The 26,351-nt window shown below is 39.1% G+C and overlaps 1 protein-coding gene across 2 annotated transcripts in view; it reads right to left on the bottom strand.

The window, feature by feature from the left end:
• The window catches only part of LOC149218114 (O-fucosyltransferase 9-like), a 280,725-nt gene that overhangs the window by 27,084 nt on the left and 227,290 nt on the right, over positions 1 to 26,351 (bottom strand). The window lies entirely within an intron of this gene.

The following is a 26,351-nucleotide window of genomic DNA, read 5'->3' as shown; positions in this document are numbered from 1 at the left end:
TTTATCCTAATAGAGTCATAACTATTCTTGCTGTAATTGATAACAGATCACAACTACTTCTTAGTTAACACACCACCTATCCCTGCATAGACACATGATTTACAAAAAGGTTAGAGTATAGTGGCCTTTGACTTCTATGTTTTCACCATTAGCCTATTTTATACCTGGAATATGTTTTATTGTTAAGTTCTATATAAGCTCCATGTTAACCCTAGAACCCCTTATTAAACCGTAGATATTGAGTTATTACATTTTTATTGTTATATTGTTATGTCGTCTAGAACCTTTATTGTACCATTTCATTATAATTGTACCTTTTGTCTCTCTCTCTCTCTCTCTCTCTCTCTCTCTCTCTCTATATATATATATATATATATATATATACTAAGGAGACCTAGTCTTAGGATGATAAAATATTGTCTTCCACATTGTTTTCATTGTAAACAGAGATTTTCCCTTTGAAGTAATCTGTAATTATTCGCTTCTTATCATTTTTAAGGTGCATGGTTCATTACATTTGAAATTAAAGCTACGATCCTAAGGTTTTGCTGCTTCAAATGACTGATCCCGACAATTTTTCCATAACTTCAGAAGACATCATAAGATATGTTTGGAAAAAAAATTAGATTCTGGTTCGCTATATTTTTAGAGATATACCCTATGGAAGTTAGGGTTTGTGAATGGTCATTAAATCAGTTTCAAATGAGTGATATTATAATTTTTGTTATAAAATTCTTCTTTTGGAAAGATTCAAACCATGAAATGTTGAACAGATTGAGAAAAATCTCAAGGTATGTCTAGTAAAAATTTCATATTCTAGTTCATTATAATTTCAGAGATATACCTTGTGGAACTTAAGTTTTGTGAATGGCCTTGAAATTAGTTTCAAACAAATGATCATGCCACTTTCACTATAACATTTTTTCTAGAACACTTCAGACTATGAAATTTTTAAAATTTTGTGGAGATATACCTAAGTACCTAAAGTAAAAATTTCAAAATCACATTTCAAGAATTAGACATGTGGTATGCTATACAAGTTTTTTCTTATGAAAAATCCAAAAATCAACAAGTTTTGGGAAAGTTACCATAACCTTCACTTTCCATATCAAATTTTTGTCATGTAACTCACCACTAGTGGGTGACCCCATGGGAGAATTTTTCTCCTAGAACTGTCTTCAGCCGACAACCACCAACCCCTTGACATCCAGCACTGTAGCCAATGTTGTGCCAAATGTCTCTGCTCCCTGAGCAAGTCATATGTCCCCTCCTGCATTTGTTGAGATCGTATATTTGAAGGCGGGCCATCCAATCCTAAAGGTATGACTTTTCATTATGTAATTGGGTGTTTATCCTTGTTTTTCTTAGGCACACTTGGGTATGGATTACTGGGTGACTTCGAAGGAGGAAGGGCTTTGACTGCAATCTTGTTCCCTTACCTTAACTAGGGGATTGATCCTCAACCCTAGTCCTACGGGATCTCCGCAACTGGTTCTTGGGAAACCCCGATTTTGGTAGCATGGTCCCGTTTTCCAGTTCCACACTTTTCACTTCCCTCCGACATTACATGCCCTATTTCATCATTTTCCCTCTCTAGTTCGACATGAACACTAGGTCCACAAGGCTCTGGTATCCCCCTCCCCTTGTCCACATGTCTTGGGTCGGGCCTGAAACGATGCCTTGGAGGTTGATGCAGCTAGAAAAAAGATAAAAGAACAATATGGTCACATACAAAAGGAAATATACCACAAAATGCAAAAGATGGCCAGGACACTAAAATTTAGCACGTGGGCAAAAGTCAAACATGAACTCTATCCCTTATCATTATCGCCATCACCCTAGTTCTTAGGGCCCCTATGAGTGCCCCCTAAATCATTAAGGAACCAATGTATGCCCTAACCCTTGGTGGGTGATGAACTGCCCCACCTTAAGGGGGTAATCACTGCTATATCATACCCATTATGCTCTCATTCTTGGAGCCCCGCGCAGTAAAGTAAAAGAAAAATCAATAAAAGGAAAAAGACAAATGAAGAAGCATGGAAAAACAAAGGTTGGGATAACTCATGTACCACGACTGCTCCCTTCTACATTCATGCACCCTTACATGTGGGCTTCCTTCATCATTATTCACATGACACCTACCACTTGAAGGATGTACCTTGGACATGTCCTTTCCTTTAGGGGTTGGGGACACCTAATAGGGTTGTTTATTAACTACCCCTACTAAGGGAGGTAACACCATTATATCCTCAAAGCCTCAAATCTAGAAGGGAAACCAACTATGAAGTGTCCATTTCTGCCCTTGATTAACAAGCGTATTCACTCAATTTCACTAATGAATTATTGTATCTGAAGGTGAGGAGATGCATTGGATCTTATACAGGATTGGCAGGTGGTTTCACTTTGGGCTTGGCCTCCCTATACGGGATCCAAGCCCACTAGAGGATCATATTGACACTTGTAGGGGAAGCGTTGAGAGCCATGGGTTTCCATCATGTGACAAAGCATTATCTCATGCCATGGGCAGCCTCAACACCTTCAGCAGCTTGTTCATTGCCCCACATTATCCGAGAGATGATGCACTTGGATCAGCAGTGCCCCCAGCCGACTTAGCATTGTATACAGGGTTTGGTAGCTGATCTGAGGCCTAGAGGAGGTTTGTCTCATCCTTGAGACATGGGAGGGAAAGCACTATCTTTCGTGCCCTCATTTGGAGCGGTCTACGAGTTTATTTTACACCAGGGGACCCATGAGACCACCACTTGTGCCCCAAAGCCACTTTAGCGCACCACATGATGTTTTACATGGAGAACAAGGGGCCACCCCCTTTTTCCATCATTCATGGAGCCCTCTTCTTCATCATGGCACTTCAAGACTTGATTAGGCCTTCCAACACCATTGCTACATTGTGGCTTCATTTTGAATGGCTTATCTTACACTTTATGAGTTATTTGGTGGGCTTGTTACCAAAGTGATGTTATTTTGTACATTAAAATATTTTTAGGGGTATCTTAGGCTAATTCGAACTCTTACAGACTCATATACATAAAACTAAGCCTCATTTGTATCAAACATCATCATCAGACTTGGATATCTTTCTCTCGAGAATTTCGCACTTTTTCTTGGATGTCTATTGGAGCTTCTTTGATGCAGTTTGATATTTTTGGGAGCTGAAATTTTTTTCTTTCTTGGAGCCGTTGTCTTGATCTTGGATTGGATATATCTCTTGTTATCTTGGAAGTGTTTTTATTGAATATTTTTCATATAATGATGTCTAATGTGTGGAAATTTTGCAACTAGCTAGTTTTTCGTGTGCCCTAATTATTGAATATCATTGTGAAAGTTGTTAGATTGCAAATTTGTGCATGTTACTCGTTGATAACAAGTAGATGAATGTTCCTAGTGGATTAGAACTTGTTTTTCTTCCATAAAAGTCCATTGATATTGGGTGGGTAAACACTAAAGAGTAATAGCTAGGGAATTAGCCTCCTTGAAGACAAATTTTAGCATTAATCCAAGCAAATTTGGTGATCACCCTTCTTTTACCTCTTTTTCTCCTTTCAAAAATTTTCAACCCCTTCCCCAAACAGCCAACTAGGGCTACATTTGATTTGCAATAGATAGGAGATCTTGCAAAATTATTTGGACAGGCCACTGTGTTGGTATCTCCTCTATTGCTCCTCCAAATTTGACGCAATTCCCAATGTTGGTTTGTGAGAAAACTCAAGCCCTAGTTGCATTCCTAGAAATCATCTTTAACATCTTGGTGAGACTCACCTAGGTCTTCTTGAGGGTTTTTGCACATAGTATTCGGTGGAATAGATCATACAAAACCCTTTCCAAGCACTAACTTGACCTAGTGAGCTCCTTGGAGGGTCTCCTCCCACGGTTATTCATAACCCTAGGTCTCGTGTTGTCCCATTCTAGACTTTTCAAGTATAGGGAAATCCTATTTAAAGGTATATAATCATCATACAAAGCTTCTTGAGAGGTCCCACTCATCTTTGGAGCCTTGACCTTAGGCATCCTTGTCATTATTGAATATCATCAACCCTAGGTCTAGGCCTCCCTTCATAGGTCTTTCTTGGAAAGACCTTAGCTTCACTTGAAGCATTGAGCCCTTAATTGAGCCTCTCCTTTGAATGGGCATTGGAAATAACATCACCTTGTTATTGATCCTTCCATTATTGGTGATTTCCTTCATACTGGGGATCCTCCCATTGGTGAAAGTCCGTAAAGAGCAAGGGACATTGATCGAGGTGACAATGGGTCTTTATCCCATTGTTTTCATTTGGTCTAATAGTTGTCCCTTAAGTACCCCTCCTAGTGTTAGAATGTGTAATTAGGTTCAGTCTTCATAATATTCTATGTACTATTGATGTAAAAGAGAAAGAAAAATTATTATTGTTATTTTTTAAAGCATGGGATTTCATGCTCAAGGTCAATTTGTTTTAGGTATAAGCACCCAATATGTGCTTCTAATATTTGTCATAGTTGTATAGAGTCAAAAGAGTCATGATCATATGTAATAGACCCTACTGGGCAACTTGTAACAAGTCAAAAGATCTATTTTTAAGTCAAATGTGTCAAAGTACCCTTCCAAGACCAAGTCAACCTACCAGAGATAAAGTCGACCTCATTAGGGGTGTTCGAGTTCCATGAAAGTGTATGTATACAATAGCATTCGACCTCATTCGGATGGAATTCAAGCAAATTTGATCTAAGCAAGGAAGAAGAGCGAAGAACAAAAGAAGGCTAGAAGATAACAAAAAGAACCGAAAAATGAAGTTTCTCTATCCATCTCTCTCACATGTGCGAAGATCTAGTTCATCACTTTGCTGTAGCAAGTTCAAAATTGCAATCATCTTAAAAGGCTAAAGTTTGTTGTCAAAACGATCAAGTTTGGAAGCTTAATTACTAAGAAGAAAGAAGGACCTTATGTGAAGGAAGAATGAACCCTTGTCTACCATATTTCTCCCACATATGTGAAGATGCAGCGACTACAAAAGGGCCAAAAATTGCAGAATAGAAGTAGAGGATAAAAAGCTATAAGAAGAGAAGAATTTCTTGTGGGTTTTCCTCTTTAGGAGATGTTTTGGCTCTAGCTAGTAGCCTACATCTTGTGTCTGTTTGTTTTATTGATCTTCATGTTTTGGTAGTTGTTTGATGATAACAAGACCATAATAATCAAGATAAGACGAAGCAAATTATAAGTACATCAAGTCAAAGTAAAAAGAAAATCACAAGCAATTATCAAGTTTAGAGAAATCACACCTATTCTCGCTGCCCTAGATTTTTCAACAAGGTATCAGAGCTAAGGTGACAAGGAAAGGCAACTTGAAGATCACTCAATTGAAAAAGGATACATATGGGCCAAATATAAGAGGAAGAGCATCAAGAAGATCTAGTCATCACATCACAAAGACCCTACCATCTTAAAGGAAGAACTCTTGAAAGAAGAAATTGAAGAAAAGAGAAGACGTCAAGCATTTTTGAAGGAAGAAGAACATCTCTCCTCATCTTAAAAAAAAAAACCATTGTCATTTTGCAGAAGGTAGATCATCCCTCCCTCATTCTAAAGTTCACATTCTAGTGGGAGACATCATCAACAAGGAGGTATCTTCACCTCAAGTAAGTACTTTATATTCATGTCTCAACCTACAAATCAAATGACTACTTTTTGCAAGGAGAACAATAAACTTGTTGGCACTGTGAAAATTCCTCAACAGGAACCCCTACTGCAACCACTGATGATATTACTCCTATTTGTTAAATTCCTTTAAACAAACTACTTGTAGTTTCCTACGGAAAATATCGTAATACATACACTGCAGCCTTCACTTTATTAAATATTATGTGGAAACACTTTACAAAATATTATGTGGAAACAAGAGACTGAGCAAGAAAGAAAATACAACACAATAGACACCGTTATTTTTGGACAAATGTCCCTGGAAAAACCTAATGCAGGAAAACCGGTGTAGCAATTTTGAGGGGTTTCTTATTATTAAGCAGTAGCAAATTCTGAATACATCTCTGAATACCTCTCAGGCTATTCGGTTACAGAGAGAAATACTGGCAGAAATATTTGTTGGATTACCTCACATAATCACTGAGAATATCCCGACTAATCCAAATACTAAACGATGTGCCTCTGGCAGGCCCTACACTGCTCTGCGCAGTTCTCACGAAGTCTTTGCGACAACATCTCTAGGCTCTGCATCACCCAGTCTGCAGAAAAATTTGTTGCCTGGAGTCTATGCTCTCAGCCTCCCAATCTCACACCTCGGCTCCCGGTTTCTGAAATTGACCTTCCTAAGTAAAATCTCGAACTCTCTCTCCCCCCCTACACTGCCTCTGCATGGCCCTACATCAGCCTCTACATCTAGGCTTTTGGATCACTCTTTGTCTCTCTCTGCTGATGATTCTCCAACTGAGAAAATCTCTTTCTCTGGATGCTATCCCTGCCCCTCAACTGCAACAAATCTCCTTCATCGAAATTTCCTCTTGAGAACTTCTCACTTCAGAAATTCGATCTCTTGATCTCTCAATGTGTTTTCCAAATGACCCTCAAGCCCCTTCTTATATCTTCCTGTTGGACAACCAATAGCCTAGATTAACTCCTAATCACAGGCTCATATCGTTTTCACTTGATCTTCATCCTTTTCTAGAAGTTACACCCACAATTAGATTAATACCCATTAATATTTTAATTTTCCTAAGTAAGACTTAGGAACCCCATTAAAAATATTAATTATTTTAATAAAATCGTTATTGGGTGGAATTTTCCAAAACTCTCTCTGGGTTATTTGGAATACATGTGCCCAAGCCTCCCTGCAAAATTTGAGGCCTAGAGCACATCCGATGCTACCCCAAATCAACACTCCCTCTTAGCCAGGAATGTGCTCTAGCAATATACTACTGTTGCATACTGCTCTGACTCTGAAGCATTGTCCTTTGCGCTGTTGATGTCTAACATGTTGTCCACCAACTGCCGCGCTATTGATGTCTGACATGCTGTCCACCAACTACTACGCTATTGCTACAACTGTATTTTCGCTGACACTGCCATTGTCAACACAACTTTCGTACTACAGCTCCCTCTCAAATGTTGCATATGTGTTGTTGCTAGCACTGCCACTACAAACTGCCACTGCCAACTGCACTGCAAACTGTTTCTGATAGCAATAGAAAAACCTCCAAAATTACTGAACTAACAGTGTTCAGTATGATACCACGTGAATATTGGAACTGATTTTTGCTAGTCTGTGTGTCAACCCTCTGAATCTACTATGTTGCTGCTAACCTTTGTTCTATGCCATCTGCATTGTTGCCAACTCTGCTCTGTGATGCTCAAATTCCGACGCTCCTAGCCACTGCAACTGTCTCCCCGACACTCCTCGGCACCATCCGACACTAGTCCATCGTCCTACTACAAAACTGGGCTCCCGTAGCAAGTTATTAATCCAAGAGGTGGACTCCTCAAGGATCCTGCCCATTTGTAGCTCTTTTGAACTATAGCTCCAAATCAGCCCACCTCCCTCCTGGAGGTATCTCGATTGTAATGGCAAAATCCTCCTCTTCGATCTTCGTGGCTGCAACCTTAGGATCATGCTTCTCATCCTTGTCCATTTTCTTCAAAGGACACTAAGATGCATAGTGGCCCATCTCACCACATTTGAAACACTTCACCTTGGAGACGTCCTCCTTTCGTCTTTGTTGCCCCTGTTGTCCCTTCGATGCAAGGGTTGCATTATCCTCCTCCTCGTTGGGCTTCGACCCACTTTTTTTGCTGCTTCTATCTAGATCGACCTTGACCAACTCTCTCCTAAGCTCCTCTTGTTTTAGAGCTGCCCACATCTCATCCCAAGTAGGCAATGCTGCTCTGCCCAGGATACTCTAGAAAAAGACTTGCCACTCATCTGAGATAGAATTGAGGGCCAGTCTAACCAACTTTGAATCCTAAGGTGTATGCTCCACAGCAGACAACTCATCACAGGTTTCCTTCAGCTTTGTGAGGAATGGATCCACACACTCCCCCTTCTGCATTTGAGCAAATCTCAACTTCTACTCCAAATACATATTTTGCTACTCAAAAGATCCCTGATATAACGTGGCCAAGGCAACCCACATCTCCTTAGCAGTACCTCTACTAGCAACGTGACACACCACGTGATCCTTGACTCCATCCAGGATCATCCTCTTGGCCTTCGCCATCTCAGCTCTGTACTTCTTCAGCAGATCTGCATTCGTGGGGACAGCCACCACGTTGTCGACATATGTCTTATAGGCATGCTCATCTACAAGGAATGACATTCTAGCCTTCCAAATGACATAGTTGGATGCTCCATCCAACCTGTCCTGATCCCTCAAGCCACTAGTTTCCATATCTGCCAAAAAAGTTGAAAATCCCCTCTCTACTTCTCACTACTGCTACTCAGCGAATGAGAAAAAGACTTCTTGGTGGGTAGTCTACTGAGGAAAAGTTCCCTCAAGGTGTTTCTCTTCCCTCTTCTAACGCTTTTTCAGCCCAACAGTCTGCCTGCTGAAAATCTCTGTCCCACCAGTTCTCTTACACTGAGACTTCAACGTTGCTCCCTCTGCCTCGGCAAAAATTCGAACTCGTAGTCCTTCTCTCTGTCGACTCACTTGGAGAAAGATTGCCTCAAAAATCTGCCCTCCAGGCTTGGAAATGTGTCAACCCTCTGGGGGTTTCGAACTGCCGCCTCTTACAGCTTTTTCCAATTCCATTCTTCTGCTCGGTGCTGGATCAACTGGCTTTGCTCTGCTTGCTTCACCTGTAGCTCTAAAACCGTCAACAACTGATGATATTACTCCTATTTGTTAAATTCCTTTAAACAAATTACTTCCAGTTTCCTACAGCAAATATCGTAATACATACAACAGAGCAATATTGGGAGTTTCCCCTGCATAGAGGGCTTGGTTCTCTTGATTAAATACAAGTTCCATACCCTAGTACATGATAAAATCCAATGGAAACATTGCAATCCCTTCAATCCTGAAATCCTGAAAAACAAACAAGTCTGCTGGATTTTGAGTGAGATCTAAAATTCTACTTTCTCCATATGAAATCCAATGAGGGCGAAACCACTCTCAAACATCCTGAGTCATTTCATGGTAATGTTAAAAATTTAAGTAAAAGGATGAAAATGAAAAATAAAGGAGAATATCACTTTTACTTTAAGAATTTAACATTACCATGAATTGCATATCCCTAAATTCTAGAACATCCTAGAAACCCTAAAAAAATTTAAAAACAAATTAAAAAAAAATAATTAAAAAACAACTGTTTTTTTGGGGAAACGTGGCCCGTACGGCCTGGAAACGTGTTTCCGGCCGTACGGCCACGTTTCCGTTTCGGGAAACGTGGCTGTACGACCGGAAACGCGTTTCCAGGCCGTACGGTACGGGGAAACGCGTTTCGTTTCGTTTCCCCTGGGGAAACGACCCCTAGGGCCACGTTTCCTGCAACTTAGCTCTCAGGTTATTCAGTTACAGAAAGAAATACGAGCAGAAAGATTTGTGAGATTACCTCACACAATCACTGAGAAAAGCCTGGCTGATCCGGATAATGAATGAAGTGCCTCTGGCAGGCCCTACATTGCTCTGTGTAGTCCTCACACAGTCTCTGTGTCAACCTCTCTAGGCTCTGCGTCACCCAGTTTGTTGATCAATTTGCTGCACAAAGTCTCTGCTTTCAACCTCCTGGTCTCACACCTCAGCTCCCGGCTTCTGAAACTGACCCTCCTCAGCAAAATCTCAAACTCTCTCACACCCTCTGCGCTACCTCTGTGTGGCCCTTCGTGGCCCTACATCAGCCTTTGCATCTGGGCTTTTGGATCACTCTCTACCTCTCTCTGCTGATGATTCTCTGACTGAGAATATCTCTCTCTCTGGATGCTATCCCTGCCCCTCAACTGCAACAAATCTCCTTCATCGAAATTTCCTCCTGAGAACTTCTCACTTAAGAAATTCGATCTCTTGATCTCTCGGTGTGTTTTCCAAATGGCCCTCAAGCCCCTTCTTATATCTTCCTGTTGGACAACCAACGACCTAGATTAGCTCCTAATCAAAGGCTCAGATCGTTTCGACTTGATCTCTGTCTTTTTCTAGAAGTTACACCCACAATTATGTTAATACCCATTAATATTTTAATTTTCCTAAGTTTAAACTTAGGAACCCCATTAAAAATATTAATTATTTTAATAAAATCGTTTCCGGGTGGAATGTCCCAAAACTCTTTCTGGGTTATTTGGAATACATGTGCCCAAGCCTCCCTGCAAAATTTGAGGCCTAGAGCACATTCGATGCTACCCCAAATCAACACTCCCTCTTAGCGAGCAATTTGCTCTAGCAAATACTGTTGTTGCATACTGCTCTGACTCTGAAGCATTGTCCTTTGCGCTGCTGATGTCTGACATGTTGTCCACCAACTACTGCGTTGCTGATGTCTGACATGTTGTCCACCAACTACTGCACTACTGCAGCAACTGGACTGTTGCTAACACTGCCATTGCCAACACTACTTTTGTACTACAACTCCCTCTCAAATGTTGCATCTATGTTGCTGCTAGCACTGCCACTGCCAACTGCACTGCAAACTGCCACTGATAGCAATGGAAAAACATCCAAAATTATTGAACTAACTGTGTTCAGTATGATACCATGTGAATGTTGGAATTGACTGTTGCTAGTCTCTACATCAACAGAGGCCTAGAGCACATTCGATGCTACCCCAAATCAACACTCCCTCTTAGCGAGGAATTTGCTCTAGCAAATACTGTTGTTGCATACTGCTCTGACTCTGAAGCATTGTCCTCTGCGCTGCTGATGTCTGACATGTTGTCCACCAACTACTGCATTGCTGATGTCTGACATGTTGTCCACCAACTACTGCGCTACTGCTGCAACCATAGTTTTCAAAACCGTTTTAAAAAACCGGTTACCGGTCTAACCGGCCGATTAGCAAGGCTGTCGGTCTAGACCGGCCAAAAAACCCGGTTGGAAGGCCCCCTTCGCCCAGTTTTTGCCCTAACCGGTGAAAAACCGGCTGGTTTAGGACGGAACCGGCCGGTTTGTATCAAACCGGCCGGTTCCGTCCTAAACCAGCCGGTTTTAGGCATGCTCTTCCGAAACAGTTTACTGATCATATAAAATACCACTGGTGACTGAAGAAGCCAAGTCTTTAATTCATTGAGAAGCTGATCTAATGCCACCTTGAAGTTTGAAGTCATGCCAGCAAAAAGGTGATGAGATCTGTGAACACAAAGCCGAGGAGCTGAGCTGGTGTCTCTATGGAGGAAGCAACCAAAAGAAGATCTCAGTCTGAAGACAAGCAAGCTAAATCCTTGTCTTTCATGTACAATAATGAGAACCAGGAAGCCAGAGATCAGAATTACAATGAAGTCTGAAAGGTGTACTAACACTATCATTCTAAGGCTCAGATACAAAAGCCAGCAGCTAAAGGACTATACCTTTTAGTTTTAAATCACTCCACAATGAAATATCTATGAAGAAAAACAATTGCTACAAAGTCTGAAATTTGAAAGCATTTTCAGAAGCCAAGCTAGTATCACCTTGGAGATAACATCCAAAAGATGCTTGAAAGGATTTCTGTCTGAAGACAAGCGCATTGTGAACAAGTCATCCTTTGTGAGACATTATACATTAAATAAGAGTTTGGGTTGATGTCACAGTTTGGACTAATATCTCGTAAGTGTTTCATGGACCCTATATGAGTATTCTGGATGATACAATTTACATTGTCTAAGAAGGATTGATCTACAGTTCTATGATGAATATGAGGCCTGATCTACATCAACAGCATGTGTCTGCAAAGTAAAACATATGAAGCAATCACTGAATTTGCTATCAGTGATTTTTCATTCTTGTAGACTGTCCGTGGACCGGTATAGGTCTGCAGAAAATCAGAACTATTGGTCTCAGTATATCTTGAAGTTTGAACTTGAAGACTCATTATAGATTAATCAGGGACTGTAAGGTATCCTTAAATCCTTAAGGACAGCGATGAACAGTCTTCAATCATGCCAAATGAAATAGTGCTAAAGCAAGAAGAAATGACAAGAAGTACAATATGGATTGTGGCTCAAAGCAAGTCATAGCCACATATAAGAAATGTGAGATCTTTACTCATATACTGAAAGACTGAAGTGTGGAAATATTATACTGTGAATCTTGCATTGCATATGATTACTGATGGGTATTTGAAGAACTGTATCTGTGATGCTCACCCTTGAAATAGAAAATGGATCACTTTCACTAGCATGCCTTTGGAGAAAGCACATTGTGGTAAAGGGAGTTCTATCACAGTGGAAATGAGACCAAGTACTTCTTCAGTTGAAACTTGAGAAATCAAAGGTCCTCCCTTGAACAAGTCAAATCTTTTGCAGCAGGCCAAAGACATAAAGGACATGTTGGATTGAAGATTGATGCCATATGCATTTACTACTATGAACACTTAGGTTCTGAAATCTAATGCTAAGGCTTGAATAATGAAGATCATTATTTGCACAAAATGTTGCTACAGTGATTTGGAAGCAGTGATGGACTTCATCACATGAGCAAAGGCTCTAGGGTTTTGACATTTGGGTGTGAAAAAGGAACTTGTGAAATTGGAAGGACTGTAAGCCAATGGCCTCATAGCTTGCACCATTGTTTTTGGACTTTATAGGCCATTTAGAGCCTCATTTCTTATGTATTTTGCTATTTTGTCGATGATATGTATTGCACTCGGTGCCATTTTGATATATTCACCTTTACATGGTATATAAATGAGCAAACTTTGCATATTTTGTCTCTATTGGCTTGGAATCATGGTTTTACATCTTAAAAATAGTTTTGTTTCATTAAAAATTAATTATTTAATGTTTTTTTTAAAACCGGTTCGTTTAGACCAAACCAGTCCCGGTTAGACCGGTTCCGGTCGGTAAACCGGTTCATTAGGTGGACCGGTCCGGTCACCGGTTCCGGTTTTAAAAACTATGGCAGCAACTGGACTGTTGCTAACACTGCCATTGCCAACACTACTTCTGTACTACAACTCCCTCTCAAATGTTGCATCTATGTTGCTGCTAGCACTGCCACTGCCAACTGCACTGCAAACTGCCGCTGATAGCAATGGAAAAACATCCAAAATTATTGAACTAACTGTGTTCAGTATGATACCATGTGAATGTTGGAATTGACTGTTGCTAGTCTCTACATCAACCCTCTGAATCTACTACGTTGCTGCTAACCTTTGTTCTATGCCATCTGCACTGCTGCCAACTGCTCTGCGATGCTCAGACTCCGGCACTCCTAGCCACTGCAATTGTCTCCCGGATACTCCTCGGCACCATTTGACACTAATCCATCCTACTACTACAAAATTGGGCTCCCATAGCAAGTTATTGATCCAAGAGGTGGACTCCTCAAGGATCATGCCCATTTGTAGCTCTTTCGAACTATAGCTCCAAATCAGCCCACCTCCCTCCTGGAGTTATCTCGGTTGTCATGGCAAACTCCTCCTCTTCGATCTTCATGACTGCAACCTTAGGATCATGCTTCTCATCCTTGTCCTTTTTCTTCAAAGGACACTAGGATGCATAGTGGCCCATCTTGCCACATCTGAAACACTTCACCTTTAAGATGTCCTTCTTTCGTCTTTGTTGCCCCTGTTGTCCCTTCGATGTAAGGGTTGCATTATCCTCCTCCTCCTTGGGCTTCGACCCAATGTTGTTGTTGCTTTCGTTTAGTTTGACCTTGACCAAGTCTCTCCTCAGCTCCTCTTGTTTTAGAGCTGACCACATCTCATCCCAATCTATGTCACAGGGTTCGCCGAACTTGAAGGTTCAAGTTTGAAATTCGGCGAGCCTGAAAAAAATTGGAAATTCATTCAGGTTCGCCGAACCTGAAATTCGAACCTGAAAGGTGAGCCTGAACGAATTCGAACCTGAAAATCGAACCTGAACGTACTTTAATGCGAATTTCAACGATTTTTTTTAGGTTCGATGGTTTTTTTGGGCGGTTTTATTTGCCTAGAATATAAATGAACTGTAAAATATAAATACCTTGAAATCTGGTTCTCACAACATCGAGGGGGTGGAGAGCAGCAACAGTGGTGAATCAGCGACTGCCCCTGCCGTTGCATTCTCCCACTGCCATTGCATCCTTCTTCCTCTTTCTTGCTCGTCTATTTGGCGAGCAACCCATTCGAAACGGACATTAATGTTCTGGTGTTAATAAGGAGACAAGCAAATTCGGGTAGGTTATAATATTCAAACGTCCGAAAGTATCCATACTGGCATCATATATTAAATTCAGGGTAACTCTCTGTTCTAGGACTATTCCCAATATTATAGGTGGTTTTTTTAATGTATAAATTTTACATGGGTTTTACTGAAGAAAAAAAAATTACATGGTTTAAAATGCAAATAAACAATATTTAATTATTGTCTGAATTTTATTTGTATGTTTTTATCAAAATTGGTAAATGATATAATTTAAAAAGATGTGAGGATAGAATAGCAGTTGTATAATTTTTTTTTTAAATAATAATAATCTTGTGTTATATTTGTATGTTAAATATGTATTATTGTAAAATGTGTATTAATTTTTAAATATTGTTGGGTTTTATATTTGTTGATGATTTTTCATTCCTTTGGGTGCTATATATTGTTGGTGTCGTATAAGTGTGAATGTTAGTGTTATTGGTATGCATAAGACATTAATGTGGGTTACAAAATGTTAAGGTGAGTTTGTATATGGCATTGGTGTGTGCATATACAAGGTGTTGAAATGTGTGTGTGCACAATGAGATTTGGCATGCACATCTAGGATTCAATGCATCAAATATTGTAGAAGTATCGTAGGTGTTTGTCAATAGTGCTACATTTTGGACCCAAGTCTCTAGCTCATGCACATAGTTGGAGGGTATTGTAATGGTCAAGATGGAAGAGATTGACATGGAGAATGGTCACTTCTTGGTGTGCACGAGGCTATACATCAAAAACTAGTCACTACACTAGCAGTAAGAGTAGTCATTGGGGCATTTGAAGGTAGTGGTCAAAGATGTGAGTTAAGTATAGCACTACTTGAGTCATTAAACTAGGAGTTAAGGTAGTCATGGGAGCATCTAAAGGTAGTATCAAACATGCGAGTCAAGTATACACTACTTGTGCACACATAGGTAGACCAAATCCCACCTCCATGTTCTTCTCGAAGCTTATCAAAATTTCAAGGATTATTCCATGACCAATTGGAAAAATCTTTATGCTTGTATTGGAAAAGTGTAAAGTCCATATCTAAACCAAGTGTATATTCATCTGTTTACATTTAACTAGATGTTAGAATGATTACATTATTCATGTATGTTTACTAATAAGAATTTGTATTCATGTGTTTATGGATCGATTTTGAATTTTCTATTATTTTGTCATATATAGATATATATATATATATATATATATATATATATATATTGAAAAATATGTATAGTCGAACCTAATGCCGAACCTCATTTGAACCTGATCGGAAAATTCGAATTTGAATCAAACTTAATCATTGTCGAACTCGAATTCAAACTCGAACCGTGTGACATAGATCCCAATTAGGCAATGTTGCTCTACCCAGGATACTTTAGAAAAAGACTTGCCACTCATATGAGACAGAATTGAGGGCCAGTCTAACCAACTTTGAATCCTGAGGTGTATGCTCCGTAGCAGACAACTCATCATAGGTTTCCTTCAGCTTTGTGAGGAATGGATCCACATGCTTCCCCTTTCTGCATCTGAGCAAATCTTATGCTCGGAAGATCCCTGATATAATGTGGCCAAGGCATCCCACATCTCCTTAGCAGTCCCTCTGCTAGCAACGTGACACACCACATGATCCTTGACTCCATCCAGGATCATCTTTTTGGCCTTCGCCATCTCAAACTCTATACTTCTTCAGCAGATTTGCATCCGCAGGGATAGCCACCACGTTGTCAACATATGTCCTGAGGGCATGCTCATCTAGAAGGAATGACATTCTAACCTTCCAGATGACGTATTTGGATGCTCCGTCCAACCTGTCCTGATCCCTCAAGCCACTAGTTTCCATATCTGCCAAAAATGTTGAAAATCCCCTTTCTACTTCTCACTACTGCTACTCAGCCAATGAGAAAACGAACTCCTTGGCAGGTAGTCTACTGAGGAAAAGTTCCCTCAACGTGCTGCTCTTCCTTCTTCTAACACTTTTTCAGCCCAGCATTCTGCCTGCTGAAAATCTTCGTCCCACCAACTCTCTTATACTAAGGCTTCAGTGTTGCTCCCTCTGCCCTGACAAAAATTCGAACTCGAGTCCTTCTCTCTATCGACTCACTCAGACAGAGACTACCTCGAAAATCTGCCCTTCCGGCTTGGAACTGCGTCAACCCCCTGGGGGTTTCGAACTATTGCCTCTTGCAGCGTTTTCAAATTCCCTTCTTTCGCTCAGCGCTGGATCTACTGGCTTTGCTCTGCTTGCCTCACCTGTAGCTCTAAAACCCTGTGAAAATTCCTCAACAGGAACCCCTACTACAACAACTGATGATATTACTCCTATTTATTAAATTCCTTTAAACAAATTACTTCCAATTTCCTACAAAAAATATCGTAATACATACACAACAATCTTCACTTAATTAAATATTATGCGGAAACAAGAGACCGAGCAAGAAAGAAAATACAACACAATAGACACCGTTATTTTTGGACAAATGTCCCCAGAAAAACCCAATGTGGGAAAACCGGTGCAGTAGTTTTGAGGGTTTCTTGTTATGAAGAAGTAGCAAATTTTGAATACATCTCTGAATGCCTCTCAAGTTATTCAGTTACATAGAGAAATACTAGCAGAAAGAATTGTGAGATAACCTCACACAATCTCTAAGAAAATCCTGGCTGATCTGGATACTGAATGAAGTGCCTCTGGCAGCCCCTACACTGCTCTGTGTAGTCCTGATGCAGTCTCTGCATCAACCTCTCTAGGCTCTGCGTCACCTTTATTGATCAATTTACTACCCGGAGTCTCTGCTTTCAGCCCCCAGTCTCACATCCCGGCTGTCGGCTTCTGAAACTGACCCTCCTCAACAAAATCTCAGACTCTCTCTCATCCTCTGCGCTGCCTCTGCGTGGCCCTTCATGGCCCTGCGTCAGCCTCTACATTTGGGCTTCTGGATCACTCTCTACCTCTCTCTGCTGATGATTCTCCGACTGAGAAAATATCTCTCTTTGGATGCTATCCCTACCCATCAACGACAAGAAATCTCTTTCATCAAAATTTCCTCCTGAGAACTTCTCACTTCAGAAATTCGATCTCTTGATCTCTCGGTGTGTTTTCCAAATGACCCTCAAGCCCCTTCTTATATCTTCCTGTTGGACAACCAACGGCTTAGATTAACTCCTAATCAAAGGCTCAAATCGTTTTGACTTGCTCTCTGTCTTTTTTTAGAAGTTACACCCACAATTAGATTAATACCCATTAATATTTTAATTTTCTTAAGTTTAGACATAGGAACCCCATTTAAAATATTAATTATTTTAATAAAATTGTTTCCGGGTGGAATTTCCCAAACCTCTTTCTGGGTTATTTAAAATACATGGGTTATTTAGAGCACATCTGATGCTACCGCAAATCAACAGGGACATCAAACTACCTTGCATGGAAAAAAAAGAATAGATTTTACTCTCACAGAAAATGAAATTTTTGATTATATCAAGAGCTCCATCACAAAGCCTCCTCAACAACAATCTCAAGCATTATCAAAATATATGAATGGAGAAATAAGGTCTCAAATAATCCTCATTGAACCTATCAAGGATTCTCTCATTCCCTTTGTAGCAAAATTGAAGACATCAAAAGAGCTCTATGACAAATTGGTAGAGCTATACTCTATAAGTACAACTGAGGAAATAATATCCTTAAGCACCGAATTATACAAAATGAAAGTATCAAAGGAAGAAGTGATAGCTTCATATCTCATGAAAATGTCTCAAATTAAACATCAACTACAAGAGCTAGGAGAAACGACGTCAAATCCATAAATTACCACTCGTGTGCTCAATGCACTACTAAGTGAATGGGGAAACTTTGTATCAAGCATCTATGCAAAGAAGAAAGCTACACCATTCAGTGATCTATGGGCATTATGTAACATTGAAGAAACCATATTAAAAGCAAAGAATGATGCTGAATCAAATGACCAAACTCAAGCATTTGCAGCTATGTCAAGGAAGAAAGGAAAGTTTGGGAAGTTTGAACCTCGAAAGAGATTTCAAAAGAAAGTTGACATGTCTAAGATTCAGTGTTATGAATGTAATGAATATGGACACTACAAGAGGAATTGTCTTAAACTCATGAAGGGCAATAACAAAAAGGAAAGAAAGAATTGAAGCCCATGTGACAGAAGAAGTAGAAGAACCGGAAGAGAAGAAAACAAAAGGAAGAAGTAAAAGACCTCTACTATTAAAGGTCTCTCATACATTAAGTTTATTTTCAAGACAATAGTCATGGTAGAAAAGCATTGCAAGTAATTGTAGGATCATTGCAATATTGGGATGACATCACATTAGAAGCATAAAATGATAATAGAAGTAGAAATTTGCATGTTTGAAGCATGTCATCTAGCAATATTGGAAGATAAGATCCCATCACACCTTATCATCATGAAGAAGAAGCATTTTCAGAAAAGGATCATCAAGATCTTCCATTAGAATCTTTGTTGGAAAGGTTCAACTCTACTTAAAGAAGCAAGTGTTACATAGATAGTCTACATTCCACCTAGTGTGGGAACCACACAGTTTAGAAGGATGAAGGATGATGACAGAAATCTGCAGCATGATAATTTAGTTTAAGTATTTTCATCTTCAAGCAAGGGAAAGTGTTATGAATAATTAATTCGTAAATAAATAATAATGAATAATCATTAATTATCTAAGTATTTTAATTATTTTTAAGTTACAAAAAGTTATGGTCAAAAGTTGTAACCAATCACTACCTATTTAGGCATATCGTCTAAGGGTTTGTAAATCATCATTCAGGTATACAATCATTAATAAAAATATTACATTTACAGCCTGTAAATTTGCAAGTAATTTCAGCAACCAATCTGGCTTCTTCTAATAGTGGTATCAGAGCAGTACAATCCTCTTGCAAATCGTTGCGTTGTCCATTTCGTTGTTCTGTTGTCGACCTGTCCATTTTGTTCTCCTACGACCTCACTGTCATCACCCTTGGTTTCCTGCACTTTCTCTCGATCGTTGTTCCTCACCATTACTCTACTCCCCGTCGTGCTCACTGGTTGCCTGTGTCTTTCGCTACCACTATCACTGCATATCTTCTCATTCCACACCTTTTCGTTGACCATCACAACTGTTCCACTGTCTCCTCATTTCATTGGCGTGACCCCTCTTCCCAAGCGCTACCACATCCACCACTGTCGCGCAGTCGTTCATTAATTTGGAAGAATTTTGTGGATGCCTTATTATAGAGATTTCATGACGAAGAAGAGGATGATGTCTACGAAATATTCATTCATCTCAAGCAAAAAGGGTCTGCAAGCAAATACACCTATGAATGGGAAGTATTAGATGTAAGACAAAAAGTATTCTATGATGAAGAACTACTAAAATTGAATAGATGTGGACTTAAGGAGTATATCTGAGTAGAATTGAAGTTGTCAAGCCCAAAACCATTGAAGAAGCCAAATATGCAACAATAATTATTGAGAGAAAATATAATTTCCATAAAACACCACATGCCAGTAATGACAAATCCAACAGTTACTCAAAAGAAAAGACAAGCGAGAATTCTCTAGACAAATCTAGCAAATACATTCCACCCCCGTTGTGAGGAGGAAAACAACAGTCAAGTTTTGAAAAGAAAAAGGATGGCAAATGTTGGATGTGCGGAGACAAATACTCTCCAAGACACAAGTTCAACACACAAAAACTCTACAACTGCGAAGCAGAACAAGAAGCGGAATCTTCAAATAGTGACTCCAAAGAAGAAACTAATGAAGAAAATAAGACTCCTAATCTAGATCCAAAAGAAGAAAATATGTTGATAATTTCTCTGGCAGCTATCACAGGGATAGCCCAGCCACAAACATTAACGCTAAAGGGACATATTAAGAAGCAAAACGTCATTGTGTTAATAGATTCAGGAAGAGCCCACAATTTTATAGATGTTAATGTCGGAAAGAGGCTAAATCTATTAGCATATCCTATGATAGATATAAAGGTTATGGTGGCAGATGGAAAAAGAATAGATAAGTAGGGAAGTGCCATAAAGCTAAAATGCAACTAAACAATTACGAAATGGAGTTTAGCTTTTACATAGTTGACTTGGGAGGTGTAGATGTCATCCTAGGAATACAATGGTTACAAAACGTTGGGGACATATTCCGCAAACCACCAGAAACAATTCATTAAGTTCAAGTGGAATGGAAGAAAGTATAAATTGTTCGGGTTCTAGGCTCCTCCTACCCAAATCATATTTGCACAACAAATGAAGAAACTTATTCGCAAAGGAGCTCTGGTATTCATTGCACAATGCCAACAGTTAGAGTTATTATCTATGGAAGGGACTCACCAACAGTCTGAAGTTACATCCCTAATCCAGAAATATGACAAATTATTTCAAGAATTTCCCATGAAATTACCTCCCAAAAGAAAGATCGAACACATCATTGAAGTTAAATTGGATACGACACCTGTAAATGTCAAGCCATATCGCTATCCCCGTCATCAAAAAACAGAGATAGAAAGGATACTACAAGATTTGCTAAAATGTGGAGTCATTACGAAAAGCAAAAGTCCATATGCGGCTCCAATAGTGTTAGTCCGAAAGAAAGATGGATCCTTCCGGTTGTGTATAGATTATCGAGGATTAAACAAGATTACTATTAAACACAAATTCCCCATTCCATTTATTGATGAGATGTTGGACGAACTCCATGGCGCAAAATATTTTTCAAAATTAGATTTGAGGTCAGGCTACTATCAAATTCGAGTGAGATTAGAATACGTCGAGAAGACTTCATTCAGAACTCATGAAGGGCACTATGAGTTTAAGGTAATGCCATTTGGTCTAACAAATGCACCAGCCACCTTCCAAGCAAACAAACCATGAGCGAACTCTTTCGCCCATATTTGCAAAAACAGCAAAACATGGAAGGATCACCTCAAGCATCTAGAAGAAGTACTTTCTGTATTGGAGAAGAATCAATTTTATGCAAAATTATCAAAATGTACCTTTGGACAGAAGGAAGTTGAATATCTGGGACACATCATATCTAAAGGAGTAAAAGTAGATCCCAACAAGATTAAAGAAATCAACGATTGGCCCAAGCCGAAGAATATATAAAAACTTGGGATTCCTTGGATTAACCAAATACTACAAAAGGTTCATAAAAAATTATTCACATGTGACTACTCCCTAATGAATCTACCGAAGAAAAATTTCTTTCAATGGGACAATAAGGCAGATTAATGCTTTGAATCCTTAAAAGAGATAATGTCATCTACCCCAGTTCTAGCAAGCCCATATTTCTCCAAATATTTTGTGGTAGAAAGTAATGCCTCGGGACTTGGAAAGCTTGAAATCTACCTACCACAAGGAGATGTTGGCCATTATTCATGCGTTAAGCAAGTGGTGTCAATACTTATTAGGGAGCAAGCTTTCAATCCACACATATCATAACAATTTGTAGTTCCTGTTACAACAAAAAACATTATCGACAGAAGTGGATAGAGAAACTGGCCGCATTTGACATGGAAATTTTGCACAAAAATGGAAAGAATAATGTGGTTGCCGACGCTCTCTCACGTAAAGATGAAGACACCACAACATGCTCTGCATTGGTAGTAGTCCCTAATTGGTTGGACGAGATCCGAACTAAATATGCCAAGGATCCAAACTCTTGTTTGATAATCAAAAACATCGATCAACATCCTAATTTTGAATGGAAAAATGACATACTATGGTATAAGGGTAGGATTTACCTAAGTCCTTCATCCAAATTTAAAATAAAAGCTCTAAAGGAATCACACAATTCCCTTGCAGTTGGGCATGTTGGGTTCTTTAAGACATATTACAACACACGTCAGTTGTTCTGCTGGAAGGGAATGAGTAAGGAAATTCAAAAGTACATTGCTGAGTGTGACATCTGTCAAAGAAGTAAAAGCAAAAACGCCACAACTCCTGGATTGTTACATACCTTACATGTTCCAAATCAGAAATGGGAAGAAATATCCATGGATTTCATCGACAGGTTACCTATCTCTGATGGTAAGCACAAAATATTTGTTGTAGTAGATAGTCTCACTAAATATGCTGACTTCATGGCAGTCAAGAACACAAACTCAACCAAGCAAATTGCAAAGGTCTTTTGCAAAAACATTTACAAGCTACATGGTCTACCTAAAGTCATCATTAGTGATAGGGATGTGAAGTTTAAGGAAAATTTCTGGAAGGAAATTTGCAACCAAGATGGAATAACCCTTAACATGAATTCATCCTACCATCCACAAACAGATGGTAAAACAGAAATAGTAAATAAGTGTTTAGAAACATACCTACGATGCTTCATATCTAACAAGCAAAGCAAGTGGTCACAATGGTTGCATTTAGCAGAATGGTGGTACAATACCACCTATCATACCTTAGCCAAAATGACCCCATTTCAGATGCTATATGGTTATGAACCCCTGAGATGGAAGGGTTTTGCATTAAATGATACTAAGGTTCAAGCAAAGGAGAACCATTTAGAAGGAAGTCAAAACATTATCCAGATAATAAAGGAAAACTAGCAACTGCCAGAAATTGAATGAAGCAAACTGACTAGCACCGTTTAGAACAAGAATTCGAAGAAGGAGATTGGGTCTTCGTAAGACTACAACCTTACAAGCAGTTATCCTTGAAACAACAAGGGAAGAATAAGTTAGCTCTGAAGTTCTATGGGCCTTTCCAGATAATCAGGGAAATCAATGATGTAGCTTATGTGAAAATTCTATCATTGCAGCTACTGATTTACTTTTCCTACTTATTCCACAATAAGTTATTTATGAAATTACTTCAATAAACATTAAAATAAACACTACTGCAGATATCACACCGTAATACAGAAACAAACATATGCACAAGAATCAACACATTAACACAGTTATTTTGGAAACGGTCCCCAGAAAAACCCAATGTGGGAAAACTGGTGTAGCAAGGGAGGTTTTTATTATTCAGCAATTCTTCAATACAACAGGGTGCTAAACTGGTTTACCCAACAGAGAGAAAAATTCTCCAGCACTTCCCCCAATCCTAGCATAAGCCCCACTGACCTTTGCATGGATCTCAGACACTCTGCATCAGCCCTTGCTTGACTGCATTAGCCCTGGACCTCTCTACGTCACCCACACAGGCCCAGATAATGACTGCGCGGTCTCCTACTATCTCTGCGTCAGCCTGAAATGCCCTGTGTCTGCCTCTCTTGCCTCTGCACTGATCTCTAGTGGCTGATACCGTCTCTCTGTTCCGTACTTGCTACCTCCTGAATGCTCACCAAACCACTAGTTCAATTTCTCAGCCAACCCCGCTCCAGAAATTGAACTGACTAGTCTCCCTCAGTGTGTCCTCCAAGTGACCCTCAAGCCTCCTCTTATACTTTTCTCATTGACACATCAACGGCCGAGATTAAGTCCCTAATCAACGGCTAAGATTAACTCTGGCTTGATCCATGACTTTTGGACCCTTCTAACATAGTTTTATATTAATTCACATTAATATTTTATTTTCCCTAAGTTTAGACATAGGGACTCTATTAAAAATATCAATTATTTTAATATCTCCAAACTGTTTAGAATCTGCCCAAACCATTTCTAGGTATTGGAGATCTCATGTGCTTTAGCCTCTCCACCAATTTTCGTGGCTAGAGCACATCCGTTGCTACCCCAAATCAACACTCCCTCTTAGCGAGGACAGTGCTCTAGTAATACTCCTCACTGAATATCACCCTGATCATTTGGCATCGGTCCCTATGCTGATGCTAAGCCTCCCTGCCCAACGTCCTTTGCACTGCTGCATCCTGTACTGCTGCCCATGGCTCTGCTACTGCCACTGTTGCATATGTACGAAAACTCCCTCTGTATCCGTGTTGTTGCTAGCTCTTTCTCCCAACACTGCATCCGCACTGCAACTCCCTTTGCATCCTTGTTGTTATCACTCCCATTTCTGCTACTGAAACAGGTTCTTTACCATCCCCATCTTTTCCCTGAAGTAGTCAAACTTTGTCCTTCCAAGGGCCTTGGCGAGGATGTCTGCCACCTGTTCTCCTATAGGAGTGTAGCTCTATTGTCGCACAGATTGTCCAGGCAACGCGACAATGCTCAGACTCAAAGTTGTCACCCTGATCCCTGATCTCTCCATTTAAGCAGTCTCCCTGAAGCAAGCTAAGGGGGGTAGATCCTATGGGATAAAAGAAGACCAACTGGTAATCAGCTGGTTGGGAGACACAGCAGGGGAAAACAAGCACTTGATCAATTTTAGGATTTGATTAGATCTTTAAATGCTTAAGATCAGTGACTTATAGAGTTAATGATTAAATAATTGTTTATCAACTGCTGCAAAAAATATAAAATTTGTAATTCCAAGATTAACAATCATTTATCATCAAATAACCCAAGCAATGCAAGATATTCAATAAATGCACAATGCTTTAACAATGTTCCAGCAATTAAACTTCAAAAAATCAAATGCTTTAAATGACCATAAAATTTAAATGCTGACCAGTTCAAAAAAAGATTCACCACTTTTCAATAGTTAATCTTTAAATAAACATTTAAGCGTACTTAACTATAGAGAAGCGGAACACAAATACCACAAAAGACACAAAAATGAATTTTCAATCTTTTTCAAATTTTTTTAATTTTTATAAAAATTCTAAGTTTAAAACAAAACAAAACTAAAAGACTAATAAAACTAAAATCTAATTTAAACTAAAGCTTAATCAAAAAAAAACCTAAAAGGAACTTTTTGGTATATTTTTTTTAATATTTTTTTGAGATATTTTTTAAATAAAACAAAACAAAACTAGACTAAATGAAACTTAAAATAAACAATAAATATATAAAATGAAATCTAAAACTAAAAAAGAAAAAAACTAATTATGCTAATTATATCAAAGAAATATAAATCGAATTTTTAATGTTAAAACTAATAAATATATACATAAAACAAAAACAAAATCTATTTAAACTGAAGCTTAAATTTTAACTAAATTCATGAACTAAAATAAAGTATATACAATGAAATCTAAAAAAAAATTAAAAAAAAAATGAAATGATCCTAAACTAACACTATGAAAAATCATGCAATGAAACAGAAATAAACCTATCCCAAGAGTAAAATCGAAACAAAGAAAATCGAAAATTAAAATGCGTGACCCCAAATCTTAGAGTGCTCCTGAGAATTCTCAAAGCTCCATGGTGCAAGTGACCCATTCTTCTGTGCCATAGTTCGTTCAAGTCCTTGTCTCCATGACTGCCTATTAGTGCCATTAGTGATTCTAGTTGTAATCTATACAACAAATTACTTTTGATCCCGATCTGCAGTTTCTTTTTCCAGCTTGGGTGTTTGACGTATACCTTCTCCTTGATGAAGTAGACGTCATAGCCCTTGCCTTGTAGTTGTGACACAAAAAATAAGTTCATCCCCAATCCTGGTACATGCAGCACATTTGTAGCACAAAACTGTTCTCCCGATTCTGTCTGAAAGACTATTGTACCCTTCCCTATTGGAGTACACTTTGCCTTGTTCCCCATGGTAATCTAAAAGTTCATCTTCTCTTCTCGATATTCTGGGAAACACTCCCTGATTCTCGTCATATGCCACGAAGCTCCACTATCTATATACCATACTTCTCATGATGCAGCACTAGTCATACACACCACTTCTTTCTTCCAGCTTGGAAGCTAACATAGAGAAATCGAAATCTCTTTCTCTTGTGCAATCTTCTAAGAATCTGTGTGAGTCCCCTGACGTGGATGCCTCTGCATCGTGGTCTCGACCCATAATTGATTTTCCGTTCCTGTCTTTCATTACTTGCTCTGATACCGTGTGAAAATTCTATCACTGCAGCTACTGATTTACTTTTGCTACTTATTCCACAATAAGTTATTTACGAAATTACTTCAATAAACATTAAAATAAATATTGTTGCAAATATCACACCGTAATACAGAAACAAACATATGCACAAGAATCAACACATTGACACAGTTATTTTGGACAAAGTCGCCAGAAAAACCCAACGTGGGAAAACC

The sequence above is a fragment of the Pinus tabuliformis genome, chromosome Q (genome assembly GCF_031772625.1).
Source record: "Pinus tabuliformis cultivar Carrire ecotype Pingquan chromosome Q, CPIR1, whole genome shotgun sequence".
Lineage (NCBI taxonomy): Eukaryota > Viridiplantae > Streptophyta > Pinopsida > Pinales > Pinaceae > Pinus > Pinus tabuliformis.
Note: the sequence above shows the minus strand (reverse complement) of the source record. Positions and strands in the feature narration are given on the sequence as shown.